At 33.2% G+C, this 16,541-nt stretch overlaps 1 protein-coding gene across 7 annotated transcripts in view; it reads left to right on the top strand.

Moving 5' to 3' along the window:
* CD36 (CD36 molecule (CD36 blood group)) overlaps positions 1 to 16,541 on the top strand; it is a 79,816-nt gene that overhangs the window by 28,290 nt on the left and 34,985 nt on the right. Inside the window, exons 1-2 of one of the 7 annotated variants that reach the window (XM_063667672.1) lie at positions 6,055 to 6,076; positions 9,564 to 9,735. The exons of 4 other annotated variants lie outside the window; for them this stretch is intronic. The gene's annotated coding sequence lies outside the window, so the exon portion shown is untranslated. Of the gene's footprint in view, positions 1 to 6,054; positions 6,077 to 9,563; positions 9,736 to 11,237; positions 11,471 to 16,541 lie in introns of those variants that run through there. 2 more of the 7 variants (XM_054494803.2, XM_054494802.2) reach the window with 2 other exon arrangements.

Below are 16,541 nucleotides of genomic sequence, written 5' to 3'. Positions count from 1 at the left end.
TATGTCTCATCTCACAGATGGAAACAAGTACAAAGAGAGAACTTAGGTTATTTTCTTGGAATTAATTCTCATTGGAACAGAAAAGCCAATTCCCAGGGGTCCTTGCTTAAGCCTCCAATTAGTACACCATATTGACCCCCTCCCTTAAAAGAGGGGCTTTTTTTGCTTAGACTACAGACCCACTGCTCTTTAACAGAATAAATGAGCAGTCCAGAACACTAAACAACCCAAAGGAATCAAACTCTTATCAAGGGATCATGTGTGTTAGCCTTTAAGGAGATAGTAGATTGGCATGTAAAAAAAAATTAGGTGGTAGAGTACAAATATTCAGAAGACTTGGAGAGGATTTTCAACAGGCAAAAGCAAAACAATACAACTATTTAATGATACACATTTAGTGTTTAATCATGCTTTTTGGTGTGACTGAATTATTTTAATACATTTTACAAAACTTTATTTTAATCAATATGTCTGTTTCTGTCAATGGATACATAAACACAACTGGTACATTGCATCATTTAAAATATTGGGGAAAAGCTCATTGTGTAGAAGCACGTCATTCATTCTTGTATTATAGTTAATAAATATCTATGAAAGGGAAGAATTAAAGCCCTTTATAAGAATTTTTCTAATGTGGAATAATCAAACTATTTACCTGTTTACTATATTGAGCTTTTGCTTAAAAAAGAGTACATCTGTTCTTTATTCCATTACATGCATGATGTCTATTAAACATAAAAAATGCACATCTGGAAAATCATCAGTGCATTTAAACTTGATCAGATACTGGAATAAACAAAGGTACTTCCTCTCCTGCAAAAGTATTTAACATATACATGCATGACTTTTAAAAATCTATGCTGTGATACATAGAGTTACCGTTTATTCAGCATCAATTAAAAAAACATTTGAGCACCTATTAGGTATCAGGCACTATTTAAAACTCTGGAATATAATGCTAAACACCACCAGCATGATCCCTGGTAATATGTTATAGGGAGTTTCATTGTGACCTACCCTCTTGCTGCTTATGAATGAACAAATGATGAATTGAGCTATTTTGGAATCCTTTCTATAAGTGGAACACCAAAATATTCTAAAGCTATATAAATGAGTAAAATACAGTCGTATGGTATATGTGCTTCATGCTATATTAATATCTATATTTGTTACCTAGAGTGTAGAAAACCATATTGCAGAAACACTTTTTTTCTCCTGCTTTAAGAGACCCGGTTAAGACATGTTTCTTGACTGCACTCATGAGTTAGAAGTTTGATTAAGTGTTTTAGTTTATTAAAAATACCTGTGATCTAATGCCTATGTTTTAAATAGAATCACAAGGCATCAGCTTGGGTGCTTTCAACCTGTGAACCAAAAATACCTAAGACAGATCCCAGTTAATTTAGTCGCATGTGCCCACGGTAGTCAGAGCACAGTTTGGTTTTATGCATTTTAGGAAGACCTGAGACATCAATCAACATATGTAAGATGAACATTGGTTCAGTCTGGAAAGGTGGGACAACACAAAGCAAATGCAGGACAACTCAAAGTTGGCAGGGGGTCTCAGGTCATAGGTAGATAATAGACAAATGGTTGCACTCTTTTGAGTTTCTGACTAGCTTCTCCAAAGAAGGCAATCAGATAAGCTTTTATCTCAGTGAGCAGAGGAATGACTTTGAATAGAATGGGAGGCAGGTTTGCCCTAAGCAGTTCCTAGATTGACTTTTCCTTTTAGCTTAGTGACTTTGGGGTCCCAAGATTTATTCTCCCTTCACAAACCTAAATTAGCTGAATCAATAGGAGGACAGGTTTGCCCACAGAATTGAAAACTCCAGTGTTAGCACTCTTCCGGCACAGGTGGATCAGATTGCTGGCTCTTCTTAACTTTCTCTGCTCTCTCCTTATTTGGATGGTAGGTTTGACACAGGCTGGCTTTCCTTGAGGTTGTAAGAGGGCCTCCAGCAGCATGGCTGTAGGCTTCCTCCTTATACATAAGCAGTGGGGATTGGAATAGAGAATAGATGATGATAGAAAAAATCAATTCCCACTGCTGTTCAACAAAGGAGCACATTTTCATGAGTTCTGGGCAAATGTATGTTCTTATAACACTCTCTATTTAATTAAATGGGAATATTAAATAGTACCTTGACATTTTTAGAGGCAATACCACATTAATAACTCCACATCAACATATGGAGAAACTTTCCAATCTTTCCCTCTGAACTTAGTGTTAAAGGGCATCTCTGGAAACTAACCAGCCAAGACTTTCCGGAAAACAAGGTGCTCCTCACTACACAAGATGAATTATAGATGTGGAGTTGTGAAGTCTTGAAATGTTGCTTTCTTTCCTCTGGAAAATGCTTAAGCATATTGAATTAGCCCTTAGAGGTTATAATTCAGTTAACTGAGATGGCTGAATTTTGTCAGATTTATTCATTGTTCTTCATGTGTACAAATAGAAGCAAATCCCTCAACATACACCTTAACACTCATGTATTGGATTATTCTAAAATAGAAATTGCCTATTTTTAGTTTAAATCTTATTCATCTAGATTGTCTGGAGACTGATATATTCAATAGTAGCCTTTTTTTTTTTTTTTTTGGTATCATGAAAAAAAGTATTCTAGGTAATTAATTTGCATCAAAAGACTTAAAAAGAAAACCACTGCTATATTTCTTTTATTTTTCACCTAACCTAGATGACATGGCAGATAAGCCAGGGAAAAGATAGTAAATAGCACAAATTTCATCTTCATTTTTTGAATTTTAATAGTTTAAAGAATTAAAATATTTAATAATTAGGGTGCTAAATGTGAGGTTGAGAGACTAAGTAGCAGAATAAGGTTTAGTTTTGGCTGAAATATTTTTTGATGATATTTGCAGATCCATTATTGTGTGTCAAACTGTCATTGGGGTGGTATGCCCATCAAAACAAGTATCTGTTAAGTAGATAAAATGAGCACATCCATAAAAGGAGTAGAAGAGCTAATGAACTTACAGTTTCTTCTAATTTAGAGATATTTGTGTTTTTCTTTGTGGAATTGTGTGAAGTTGATTTGGAGACAGTTACAAATTTACATACCTAAAACCAGGTACCCTTTTGAAACAAAATTAAGATAAAAATGAGATGTCAAATAGCCAAAAATCAACAGACAAATGTAGGATAATCAAAGAAGAAAAAATTAAGAGAAAAGTCTATACCGCAATCTTATTGTAAAAACCAGTCTTTTGGGATGTGCTTCTCTATAGCATGGGAAATACTTGATGCTTTTAATTTGGGATTCCAGAAATGGTGTGGTTTCCATGTTTTTATGGATTTATTTCACCTCAAATTTTTGTTCACTGCAGGCTCCTTTCCTCCTGCCTATTGTGATTACCCAATTTTCCCGGAGGGGTTGTTGAAAATGAGAGGAAAACAGGCCTAGCAATGATCTCGGATCAAGTCCAGAAAATGTTCTTAGTCCTTGGAATACATTACATAGAGGATGGCACTCCAAGCCTTGTAAATGCAGCTTGGGAAAATAAATATGCTTAGAGTATTCACTCTGAACACGAAAGCACAGTGTGGTTAACAACAGGAGAATTGCAGAGTATGCCGAAACGTATAAAACATAAACATTTCAGTTTAGATTTATTATCTTTACCCATGAATTGGGGCACTGTAGAACAGGACAGTTTGCATACCTACATAACACAGCTGAGAGACCTTGGGCTCCAAAAGCCAACAAAACATCATGTCCGAGAAGTCTCTGAGGATCTAAGTACAAATTGAGCAGTGCAAAAGTAGCAGGGCTAGTGGTGTCTTTTGAGAGTGACATTCTGTAGCAAATTAAGATTCCATACCTACTATTGTTTACTTAATTCACAACCCCAGAATACAAAAGAAAAGTGACATTCAGAATCTGAAATGGGATGATCACAGTAAACATGTTTGAGTCCTTCCTTGTTTGCTGGAGAACAATGAGGATGACAGACACTTCATAAAGGCAGGGCTCGTGATAACTAAACCTACATAAGAGAGTTAGAAGGATGAAAGATTTCTTTCTGCATAACCACAAGGTAAAGTATTTTATCAAGTCCATTGTAATTGCTCCATAATGTGAAGCAAATTTTAAATGCTGCTACTTAAGTTTCAAGGCTAAAATGAAGTTTAATAGGTAAGTTAGACTTCTCTATTATTCAAAATTTAAATGTGGAAATTCCAAAGTGAAGGTTTTACTCTACTGCTGATAAGTTTGCAATTTTTTTAATTCAAGAAGATAACCAGCTATCACAAAGACACATACAGGACAGTTGAAGGGTTTCAATGTTTTAGAATGATTCTGAAGTTCTAAGATATTTGTCTCATGTATTATAGAATAGTAGTGTGTCACTTTTCATTATCTGAATTCTAATATTTTCTAGAATATACTCATGTAAACATGATATAAACAAAGTGATTTAAATAATTCATAACATTTCCAGAAAAACATTTCTGGAAGTTTTATATATATTTTATATATATACATAAATGATGTAAATAATGTACAAAACACACATATTTGTATTTTTTTACAAAGTATTGTATAATGCTTTGTTATATAAAGTATTGTATAATGCTTTGTTAAAACCAAAAATGCATTTAGTGTAAGATGTTCCCACTGTTAATTCTATAGAAATCTAAGATTTCTATAGAAATCTTAGAAATCTTAAGAATATGTGTCCAGTTATTGCAAGGTATTCATTTGAGAAGTGTAGAACTCCAAACTAAACCTGTTGGTCTCTTGGAAGACAGAAAACTGAAGCTTGTCCAGGAGCAAAACCTTCCCTTAAGGTTTTTGAGAACCAACCTGGAAAATGATGTTATGATTTCACTATAGAATTTGATAGATTGTTGTATATTCCTTTGAAATTATTAGCAGAAGCTGCTGTGCCACTCAAGTGCAGGGTTTGTGCCAAATAATTCTGTGAAGTCTCAGGGCAGAATGATCACTTCTCCATTCAAAAAAAAAAAACAGAACAAGAAGGGTATCAGAGATGTATTATTTCCTGTGTTTCTTTTAAATTATTTTTGTATGCTTCTTAGAAACTTCACCCCACAAGCTTTAAAAAAAATGTAATCAGGCATGCTTCTGTGTCCCTGGAAAACGTTTGTGTGTCTGTACACATGCACGTCTGTATATGTATTTCAGTCTTTCAGGAAGCTAATGCCCAAGTGTTCTGTATCTTTAAACTTGAGGTAACAGATGATCAGCTGGTGCAGATGTCAATATAATTTTTTAAAAGATAGACTTGCCAGTGTGGTTTAATGTGTTTATTTATTAAATGGAACAAAAAATCATTTTATGTCATCCTTCATCTGATTTCTTTATATTTTTCTGTTTTAATATATTCATCATGCTGATCAATTTTTTATGGATTAAACAAAATAAGAAAAACCTGGTATTTTAGCATTTTAAAAGACATCGTGATGGCCAAGCCTAGAGCCAATGCAAAGTTAAATTATTTCTCTGAATCTTCTCAAAATTATTTATTTTAAAGACTCCACTTTAGGGACTACCTTTTTAATCCAGGGCTATTACAATATTTCTCAGAACTAAAATTTGTGGTACCCTTAATTACAATGAATTTTTTCTTTCTGCCTGGTAAAATTCCAAATTAATTAATTGCTATTTTCTTCTCAACGTTTAAAAAATTTGGTGCTCATCAACTAAATGCTTGTTTTGGCTATGAATTATTGATTTTTTTCCTGCTATTTCATCACACCATGCTTTGAGACCTAGTTATTCTTTTACCTAAATGTTTCTGTTTTTTCCTCTAATAATTTCCTATCTACTCTATGAACACAATTTACCTAACTATGCTGATCAGGGCATTTCCTTATGTTTCTTACCATCACTTAAATGTTGACTAATATTTTTTCCTACTTAGAGAATTGTTTCTGCAAGCTGTTCAAGTCAGAATTAGGTCTGCCAACATTTTTAGATGGCCTGTAAAATTTACATAATGATTTGGCCATGCCCACATGAGAATTACCTACATATACAGAAGTGCTCTCTTTAATCTGTTACAAGCATGACTTCTATGAAACCTATGGGTAAGATTATTTTCTCCTTTTAATGCAGTATGTTTGTTTTTATCCTGGCTTTTGATTCATTAGGCCATGTGGTTTTAGTCTAAACTAAATTACTCTGATATTCGGACTTTCACCTTTAATAATGTTGAGGAAATTTTCTTTTAAAGGTGATATTAGAAATCTCCATTTCAGTCTTTCAGCATTTCACTAGCATTACATGATGCTCTTGTCTTTTGCAATTTAATATTCAAATTACATAGGTATTTTTTATTACTGCATGTGAAGTCCTTCCTCAACTTATAAAGCAGTTAGAACATACTAATACTTTAATACTTCTATAAGTAACGAGCTAGCAACTGAAAAATGTTCATATATTATACATATATAAGCATAAGTGTGTATGTGCCTAAATGTATGTATGTATACATTTCCATGATTAGTATTCCCTAAAGATTAAAGTGATCAAATAAATGTTGCCTAGTTTTACATTGGTAACTAATGTTATGAGATAGTTCCTAGGTCAGTAGAATGAAATGTTATGTTTTATTTAATCTAAAATAATTCCGTTGATTGCCACCTACATATGTTCACTGTTCATTTTCTATTGTGTCTAGACATTATTTTGCTCTTAATGTAATATCAGGTTAAAATTATTCAACTTATGCAAAGATTTGGAGAAAAATATGTAAAATTAGATTTTGATCAAGGATAAATGTATCTTTTTTTTTTTTTTTTCTTTTAAGAAAAGAGTATAGGCCCTTCAGTCAGTCAGTTTGGGTTCCAGCCCTTGTTCTGCCAAGTACTAGCTGTGTGAACTCAGCTAGTCATCTAAAGAGCCTCGTAAGGAGAGATGATTAGTCAGCAAGTAATGCATGTGAAATACTTAGCTCCACACCTGGCAGGTAGTAAGCCCCTACTATGTGTTGACTGTGTTATTGTATGATCATCTTCATTGTTCTTTGCTCTTCAAGTCTTTGTTCACCCATTCAATCTAGAATTACAATGCAAGTTATACTAAAATGCTTCTTTTCATTTGCTGAACTGTTAAAAAAATAGCTTAGTTTTCTTTTAAATGGTATCTACGACTATAAGATATTCTTGTATCTGCATATAACCTTATATTTTAAAGTTTAAATCTACTATCTGATCTTCAGCTTAAAGGTAGGCAGACTTTATAGGTTATCCCATTTAACAAGAAAGGACAACAGGAATACAATGATTATTATGTCTTGCCTAGTTCACAAATCATATTGCTAATAAAGGAATCACATGGGCCATGTGATTCCTCTTCCAGAACTCTTGTTACCCATCTGTCATTTGCTTCTCAAATATGTTGCAATATTTGTTACTCAACTTACTGTACTCTTCCTCTTTTATTTCACAAGTGTTACATTCCATGAAACAGCTTGTCCAAAAGTACTGTTAAAAGGATTTTTTTTAACTATGCAAATGCTAAAAGAAAGTTTATTTTTTTTTTGTATGCTCAAAGTGGATAAAGTCTTTCAAAGCATGATACAATCCTCAAAAGGAAATGACTCAAAGTTTATGGAATAAAAATGTAAACATTTCTGTAAGTTACACATACAAACAGAAAAGTAAAAATTGTCAAATTAAAAAAAATTGTCAAATGTCCGAAGACTATTTTCCTACTAATTATTATGAAAGGGACAAGTAATTTATGGAAAAAAAAGGTGAAAAGGATACTGTTACAAATGTTTTAAAATAAAAATGGCTAATATACTTTAGAAAATTATAAAATTACTGGGAAGGTTAACACACACTTAACATTTGTTACTTCTGAGGAATACAATTGGGGATTGAGGCTTCTCATTGTATACTTTTCTATAATTTTCAATATTTCTTTCTCTCCATACTTAATACATTTTCTAAAATAAAATTGTGCATAATAGCCAGTGATGGCCATAGCAATTATTTGTTGTTGTTTTTGTTTTTGTTTTTTGAGACAGAGTCTCACTCTATTGCCCAGGCTGGAGTATAGTGGCACAATCTCAGCTCACTGCAACCTCCGCCTCCCAGGTTCAAGCAATTTTCCTGTCTCAGCCTCCTGAGTAGTTCGGATTACAGGCATGCGCCACCACACCTGGCTAATTTTTGTATTTTTAGTAGAAAGGAGGTTTCACCATGTTGGTCAAGCTAGTCTCAAACTCCTGACCTCAAGTGATCTGCCCACCTCAGCCTCCCAAAGTGCTGGGATTACAGGTGTGAGCCACCAAGCCCAGCCACAATTATTTGTTAAACAAAAACTATGTCAGGCTCTGTGCTAAATCCTTCATATTATCACTTTTAATCTTTGCAGCAATTCTGTGAGGGAGATATTTCTACCATGTTTAAGAGAGGTAAAGTAGTTAGCAATAAGTCATGCACTTAGGAAGTGATGGATTCGAAATTCAGACTCAGATTCCATTCATTTTCCTAGCAGATGTTCTTAATTCGAATCAAACCATTACATATCCATGGTATGAACAAGCAGCATAATAGTCTCTCATTTCCACTCATTCTCACTACTTATAAAGCATTATGATGGTTATAATAGTCTTGTGTGTGTCTGTTTATTCAACTTATTACCAACTATGAGCTTATTCTGTACTATTGGGGTTCAGTGGTAAATTAAACAGACAAGCATCCCCCTCCTCAAAAACCCAACATTCTAGCAGGTGCAAAGACAGGTGCAAAGTTCAGTAGTGAATTAAACAGACAAGCATCCCCTTCCTCAAAAACCCAACATTCTAGCAGGTGCAAAGACAGGACAAAAACAAAAGTCAATTGGCAGAATTTCTTCGATAGTGATAAGTGACCTGTGGAAAATAAAGCAGAGAACGGAGAGGGGAGGAGGCTTGTAGGAAGTGGGGGTGATGAAATGGGGAGTGTTGAGTGCCTAGAAATTTTCAGGCTCCTGTCAAGTATTGTACACTACTCATCTCTTAGCTCTTATTATTACTCTTCTATTTAGTTTTCTCTATTCTTTGATTGTGAAAATGAGAGCAATGAATATGTTAATTAACTTGATTATGGCAATCATTTTACAGTGTATACACATGTCAAAATGATTCATACCTCGATAAATCTGGAAAAAGAAGAACAAGCAGTTAACTTCCAATTGCAAGTCAATGTAACTAGGGCCCGGTAGCCTGAGGATTTAAACTTACACCCTTCCAATTTCTAACCCTATGTGATCTCTTGCAAAAAAAAAATAATAATAATAATAATTCCCAAAAAAGTGTCTAAACTGACTGAAGTAGATTGAAAATTATATCCTGTCATTCTAATAAGTTAATCTAGTGTTATAGTGGATTTACATAAAGCAAGGTATATGCTCAAGTAAAACACATCCCTTCAAAATATGGTGGGTGCATAGTCTTTCAAAAAAATGAAAACCCCAACGCTCTTTACTTTAAAATGAGTACAGCATTTTGCTGTGTTATTGTTTAAGGTCTATATTTTTCTCAAAATCCACGGTTGCAGATTTGACTCAGCTGTGTGCTTTCAGGTCTTGTATGCTAAGCTACTCAGGAACTGTTGTCTATGGGATTGAACACTTAACAGCTGTCTCTGGGAATGTAAATTTGATTCTTTGGACTGCTCATGGGACTCTGTGACATTTTCCTCTCCAGTGAAAGCAGATTTGAATGGCATTAGGCTACTGATTAAATAATACCCAAGTAAGTTTAATGTCAACTTAGGCATCTATTTTGCATGTATTTTTTCTGAAATAATCTTTCTCTAATTGCGGTCATATTTTCATTATACTTTAGTCCTTTAATGTGTTTAAAATATGCTCTTTTAAATAGGTCTTATTTGAACCCTTTTGTTGGTAATCTCTTTCTGAATTGTCATATTAGAGTCTGAATGTGTGAGAATTAAGGTTGAGAGATAAATAAAGTAGCTTAAATACAAAATAGCTATCTACAAAATAGATATTCTTAACCAAAATAATATTCATCTTTATACTACCATTTTATATCATGCCACCAAGATAAAAGGTCACAGTTATTTAAGGGAATTACCTTCTTAAGTTTCATGAAATCACTGTGAGTTATTCTTTTCTAACTGAAAGCATAAATTATAACGAGATTGCACACGGTCATTTCTACCTTATCCTAATTAAGTGGCCTGAGATTTGAAAAAAAAGTGATACTTACAATATTTGTATGACTTATTTTTTAAATATGTCAGTAAAAACTTCCCTGGGGAAAAAAATGCTTGAGGAGAAAAGAGTGTTTGGGGTTCTTTTTCAGTTGTATGGCACTGCTTGCAAATGAAAGGATTCGTTGTGTGCCTCACATGCCCAAAAAGGACAGCACAAGCGTTCTAAGGACTGGTTTAAATATGATCTAATGAACTAAATATATTTCTGCCTGGTATTTTTAGGTTGCTTTACTTCTAAGGTTGTTTGAATGAATTTATCCAGCTCTCCTATCAAATACATGCCAGGTTAACCCTGTGAAGGTTTTCCTGTATGATTCTGAGAATTTCTTTATAAGAACAGGGTCTTGATAGTGAAGGTTCTTTCCCCAAAGTGCAAGGCCTTCTATTTTGATTCAATATCAACATAATGCTTTTTTTTTTGAAAGTGACTTAAGTACTAAAGATTATCCTCAATAGTAATTCTACTTAGACATATTTTGGTTGAAGAAATTTAAGGAATTTATTTTTTGTACGAGGACTGTGCTGTGATCATGAAATTTTTGCAAAACTAACAGAAAATGATAAACAGTTAAGAACTTCCAGCTAGAACAATAGGCTGTTTCCTTTTTTTAAGTCAGTTTGTCATCCTTGCTGATTGACAGTCTCCAGTTGTTTTCAAAATTATTAGTCTCACAGTATTTCAGAATTACGCTGTACAAAAAAGTACATTAAATTTAAACTTAATGAAATAAGTTTCGCAAGCTCAGTCAAGACAGGGAAGTGAGAATATGATTATTCTTCCAAATTTACTCTTTCCACCCACGGTCTCAGTTCAGCATCTGAGAATATGTTAGGGGAAGCTCAGCAAGTCAGTTCCTTTTGTTTTTCTGGCCTCTGACTTACTTGGATGGGAAATAGCCAAAAAAAAAAAAAAATGCTGAATATCTCAGATATAGGTAATAGGTCTTCACCAGAACATAAAAATAGACCCTTATTAGCCATATCAGTAATGTGCTGTGTGGGGGATTTTTTTTTTCTTTCAATTCCTCTGGCAACAAACCACACACTGGGATCTGACATTGTAAAGTGCTTTTTTTTTTTCTTTTTTTTGGGGGGGGAGGGGGGTGTGGTTGCATATTTAAACTCTCACGCATTTATGTAATGAGGACTGCAGTGTAGGACTTTTCTGCAGAATACCATTTGATCCTATTAAGAATTGTCCAAATGTTGGAGCATTTGATTGAAAAATCCTTCTTAGCCATTTTAAAGGTAAGTTGTATGATTTTTCTTTAAATAAAAAATATTAAGGGATTTTTCCCATCACCCAGATGATGGGAGGTGACACTACTGTATAAATACTCCTAAGAAGTTATATAACGAGGACAGGAAAAAAGGTAGTAACTGTTTTCTTAGTCACTAGGCTTTATCTAAAAATCAGGTTTGCATTATTTTAAAGTTATCAACCTTCCTATATTTTATGCTTAAACCATACCCAATGGCATTTCATGTCATATGTATCAGTTAATATTTAAAGTGATTTACAATCCAATTTGGATTATTATAAAACTTTCATTTTATACTTAGGCTATTTATACATGATGTTTAAATGATGAAGATCATTATAGTGCAGACCAATATAATGAGGTTAGATGTTATAAATGACTTACACCTCTTATGTCAACATATTGTCTAATATGCAATTGTTAACTACTTATTACTTTACAGAGTCATTAGCTTGTTTAATTTTCAATCTGAATTGCACAACTTTTGGTATACCTGACTTGCTCTACATGATCAAATGCAATGTGTATTTTGGATATGTGCTTTTTAAGTTCTTTTCTGTAATGAACAAAGATATTGTCATTGTTACTGGGAATAGCAAAGTATATTACTTTTAAATAATCTGAAATTTAATTAGTGTAAATTAGTAGAATAAAAATAAATCAAAGTTAATGTTCTTTTCAATTCAGGAAGCTTATTACAAATAGTACTGAATTATTAGATGATGACGCCAAGTTGAAGTAAAGGAGAAATCAATCTGGAGGAGTTAAGTAAAAGCCTCAAATTAATTATATATTAACTAAAATTATAAATAACTGTAAATGGCATAAATTCTCTAGAGTACATCCCAGTTTCTGAAATCATCAAGTAGCATATTGAAACCTGTTTTGTAAAGATTTGCATGTACTTTTTAGTCTTTTTCTGTGTGGTTTTAAGTCAGTAATGTGTGTTGAAGCTAAGAAAATATTGCTTTAAATATTGGTTCACAAGGAAGCCAAAGTGAAATATTTAAAAATGTTTGTTATATAGAAAGTCCAGTGGTCCTTTGGAGTTTACAAGAAAATAAGAACTAAAGTAGAAATCATTTAATTTACCAGACTCATTAGTGAACCAGAACAATAAACCAAACAGAGAACCATGAGATAATGGGTTAGCCTGGGAAGAATATTAACTACAATTGGAGGTACTTGCACAGAGTGTACTGAATTTGGAATTTACCTTGGAAGTTATAGTTGCCACCCTATTTTTTTTACGGAATTTTTTTAACCTTGTTTACTTTAACACATTTGAATCCTGCATGTGTGTGTATTTCCTGTGTGTTTCCTGAAAAGGAAAGTTTAAGATAATTCTGTAACTATCAGATAGTTATTTCTGTAACTATCCTAGCATCTAATCAGAAGATGTTTTTGTTCACTGGCCCAAGATGTGTCTAAAACTTGCAAGTAGCATTCTTCTAAACTAGTAGCTGTCTTTCCATTCGCATATTTTAATTCCATACATATATGATCACATTTCATTATAACCTATTTTGCAAATAATCATTTCTACTTTTGTAAAATATACACATTTATTAGATTTTTAAAACACTTGGCCAATATGAAATAACACTTTACTGTTATGGTTTGAAATGATACTTCATAGTAATATTTCAAAATAACAATAACATTTTCTACAATATAAATATTTATATATTATTTTACTTCATTTCATTTAATACTTGCAACCTTATTTGATGTAAGTAAACTCATTTTAGAGAAAACTGTATCACAGACAGACTTCAATACTAACACCCAGAACTGAATCTACATTTCTTGGCTTCAAGGCCCAGCATTTTTGGCATTACAAACCTTATAGTGTCTGTTTATAGTAGAATTTGGGGTGTGGAAAAAAGACATTAGCATTCTTGTCTAAGGTTCAAAAATTAAGAATGGGTCTAGATAATACTCTTTAAGTCAGTGTGAACTTAAGAGAATAATTTCAAACCTATAGTAATCCCTGGTTCATAAGTCTTTAAAAGATGGGACTTGTTTCTAGAAGGATCCCAAGTATAATATGTAAAGTCCGATGTATTTATTGCATTAATTTTTAAAGACTTCCATCAAAACAAGTTTCAAATTGCAATATTTGAGAAGCATATAATTATTTTGTGTTACAGATGTCTATCAAGATTTTTCCTATTTTACATTTTTACCATCATATATTCTGATAGGATGGAAATGGAAATGAGATAACTTCAGTAAGATAAGATGCTGGAGATCTCATAGTCCAGTTATTTGAAAATTATTTGTGGAGCCCACAGGTTCTTTGGAGATGACTCAGAGCCCAAGTGAAGTGTGACTGGAAAAGGGAAGAGGCACAGTTTCTGCTCCTTTCTTTTACCAAATAGCTCTTCTTTGAACTATCTTTGTATATTGGTATTATGCATAAAATTTACCTTGAAAGGAGAATTCTATCTCTAAACACAATTTTATAAAGAATGACCTAATGACCTTATGTTGATGAAACATAATCATAGTTAAATGATTGTTTTACACCTATTTCTACTACCTTGAATTAGAATCTACATTTTTACTCATGTCTAGGGAACTGTGTCTTTATAAACATACATAGTTATGATAAGAATGTGAAAAAAGTTTAATTTTAAAAACTAACTTCTATACTCATGCAAACTGTTGAATGAATTCCCCCAAGTCCTCCAAAAACTAGATTTTATGGAAAGATGCTGTATTTTTTAGGAAGGGAAAACTCTCTGTATCAAGAGAATGGAAAACAGGAGAGTGTGGTCTGGTTTTCTATCCTAAGAAAAAGTGGGAGGAAGGCTTATAGATAGAAAAAAAAAGAAATTTTAGCTATCTACTGATCAGTAAGAAAATGTCATTTAGGTCTGACAAGTATCTATTGTACAAGTACCCTGGAAATCTAAAACTTTTCAAATTTCATAGTTTACATCCCAGCAGATGTTCCTACAGGGCCATGCCTTTTCTGGGTGGAGTTTCCGAGGGAACACAGCTTTATAAACACAAGGGATTAATTATAGATGCTCTGGGGACTTGCTCTAATATTCTGAACTATTTACTGAAGAGGCTTTTTATATCTCAGTCTAATGCAGGCTTTGCAAAAAGCTTAGTCTCTGTTTCTACTGGATTCCCAATATAGTGGAAGGGTATTTTGCTTAAAAGTTCATTACAGAAACACTGTTGACCCGATAACCAAAAAAAAAAAAAAAAGTTATATTTTTCCTCCCTCTTTCAAAGATGACCCAATAGAATAGGGTCAACTCATGAATTCTACAAAAGGAATAGGATTTATAATCTATAAACTGGACAGAAGGCAACTGAGCTGCCTATAGAATCAAGAAAGGCATGTAATTAGTTGCCTATTAAAACATGTCTTCTTATTTTCCCTTTCTTCTTTACACAAGTCTCAATTAGTTTTCTGTATCTTGGCTTTCTAAATTTAAGTACTTTAAGCAGGAAGTAAATTATTACTGATACAGTATCAATATCTTGTCTGTTTCTTATAAAGGACAAGTAACAATTAGTAAAGAATAAAATTTGATCTACAATTAGCAAATGAAATTAATTACCTATTTTCATATATAAGGAGTTGTGTTATTAAGAAAACTGAGTAAGCATGACCCAAATTTTTTATGCTCTAGACAGCTAAATTTGGTGGAATGGTGGAGACAAACTACATTCTTTCTCTGAAGATAAATATAGGTGGAAAAGCTGTTGACTACAATGTGCTATTTAACATGAACTTTTTTCTTTTGTATTTGGTGCACATCTTACGTAGTATGGTTGGTCCTCCTTTGCCTCAGGTGAATAAAACTAATTACAATTTTGTCATATGCAGCTTAAGGATAGAGTATGATTATAATAACAATACTTCATTACTCATGGTGTCAAGGCACTGAGTGATAATAAATGAACCCAACTAGTGTCACGTATTTTGCCTATTCTTAGCAAAAAGGTAGAAACTTAAATAAGAGGCAATCAATCAGTTGAAAATTTGAAAAATAGACAAGTTCAGTTCATCTAGCTCTTTTTTCAAAATATCAGCACATGGATTGAAGTTTTGTTAGATTAATACTTGTAATTTTGCTTATATATCATCCTGACCAATGTTAGATTGAGAACTGTCTAACCATAGAATTCAACAGAATAAATTACTTGATACTTCTGTTTTCTAATGTATGTGACTCTACAGCAGTGGGATGTGTACACTATCTCACTTCAGTTTTAAGTTCAAAGCAGAGAGAGCTAGGCAGTACCCAGGCCTGTCCATTGCTCAACATATCTAGGCTCAGAGTCCATAGAAGTTATAATAATCAGTTTTCAGGTCTAGAGAGGGAGCCATTGGAGAGCATGCACTACTCCCTGGTTTCTTCAGTGGTTACTGTTGGAACTCTTTACCCCTCGCAGAAACTCTTCTCTGTAGTGCATGGAGCTACTTGAATAAAGAAGAATGACTTGGGAAAAGGCCAGATAGATTCACAACTAGGTTGTGGCATAGAATCTGGAGAAGGGCTAATATATGCACATATACCTATTCTAACAGCAATAGAGTTATAATTTTAAATCATTTTGTATCACATTTGTCAGAGTTGCAAATGACATTAATATTGAACGAGTAATTTTTAGTGAAGTTTATGTGGAACATAAAATAACTTTCCCAGAGAGATAACTTAATCCTTGAGTTATGCATGTTTTAAATAGATTTTCATACTATATTAACAAAACTGGAATATGACACTGGGGGTTTCCTGCTGCATTTTTTATGTGGGCTCATAAAGCTGTGGGTTTCTACAGAGGTTCTCCTAGAGCTTCCTAACAGTGAGGATAAAGAGTGTCAGGCAGGAACAGGGAGACAAATTTAAGAAACAGAGTCTCTGGGTTTCTTAACTGCTGTGGAATCAGTCATTTTACCTAATGGACTTCCACGTAAGAATTGAAGAACCAGTTCAGCTGCTTAAATTAAAAAATGCTGATCTCATTTTATCATCTCATTTTACGCATGAGGAAATTGAGGTGTAGAGAGATTACACGGCTTGCCCGCT

This window comes from Pongo pygmaeus, chromosome 6, assembly GCF_028885625.2.
Source record: "Pongo pygmaeus isolate AG05252 chromosome 6, NHGRI_mPonPyg2-v2.0_pri, whole genome shotgun sequence".
Lineage (NCBI taxonomy): Eukaryota > Metazoa > Chordata > Mammalia > Primates > Hominidae > Pongo > Pongo pygmaeus.
The sequence above is the reverse complement of the archived record's forward strand: the minus strand, read 5'-3'. Positions and strand labels throughout refer to the sequence as shown.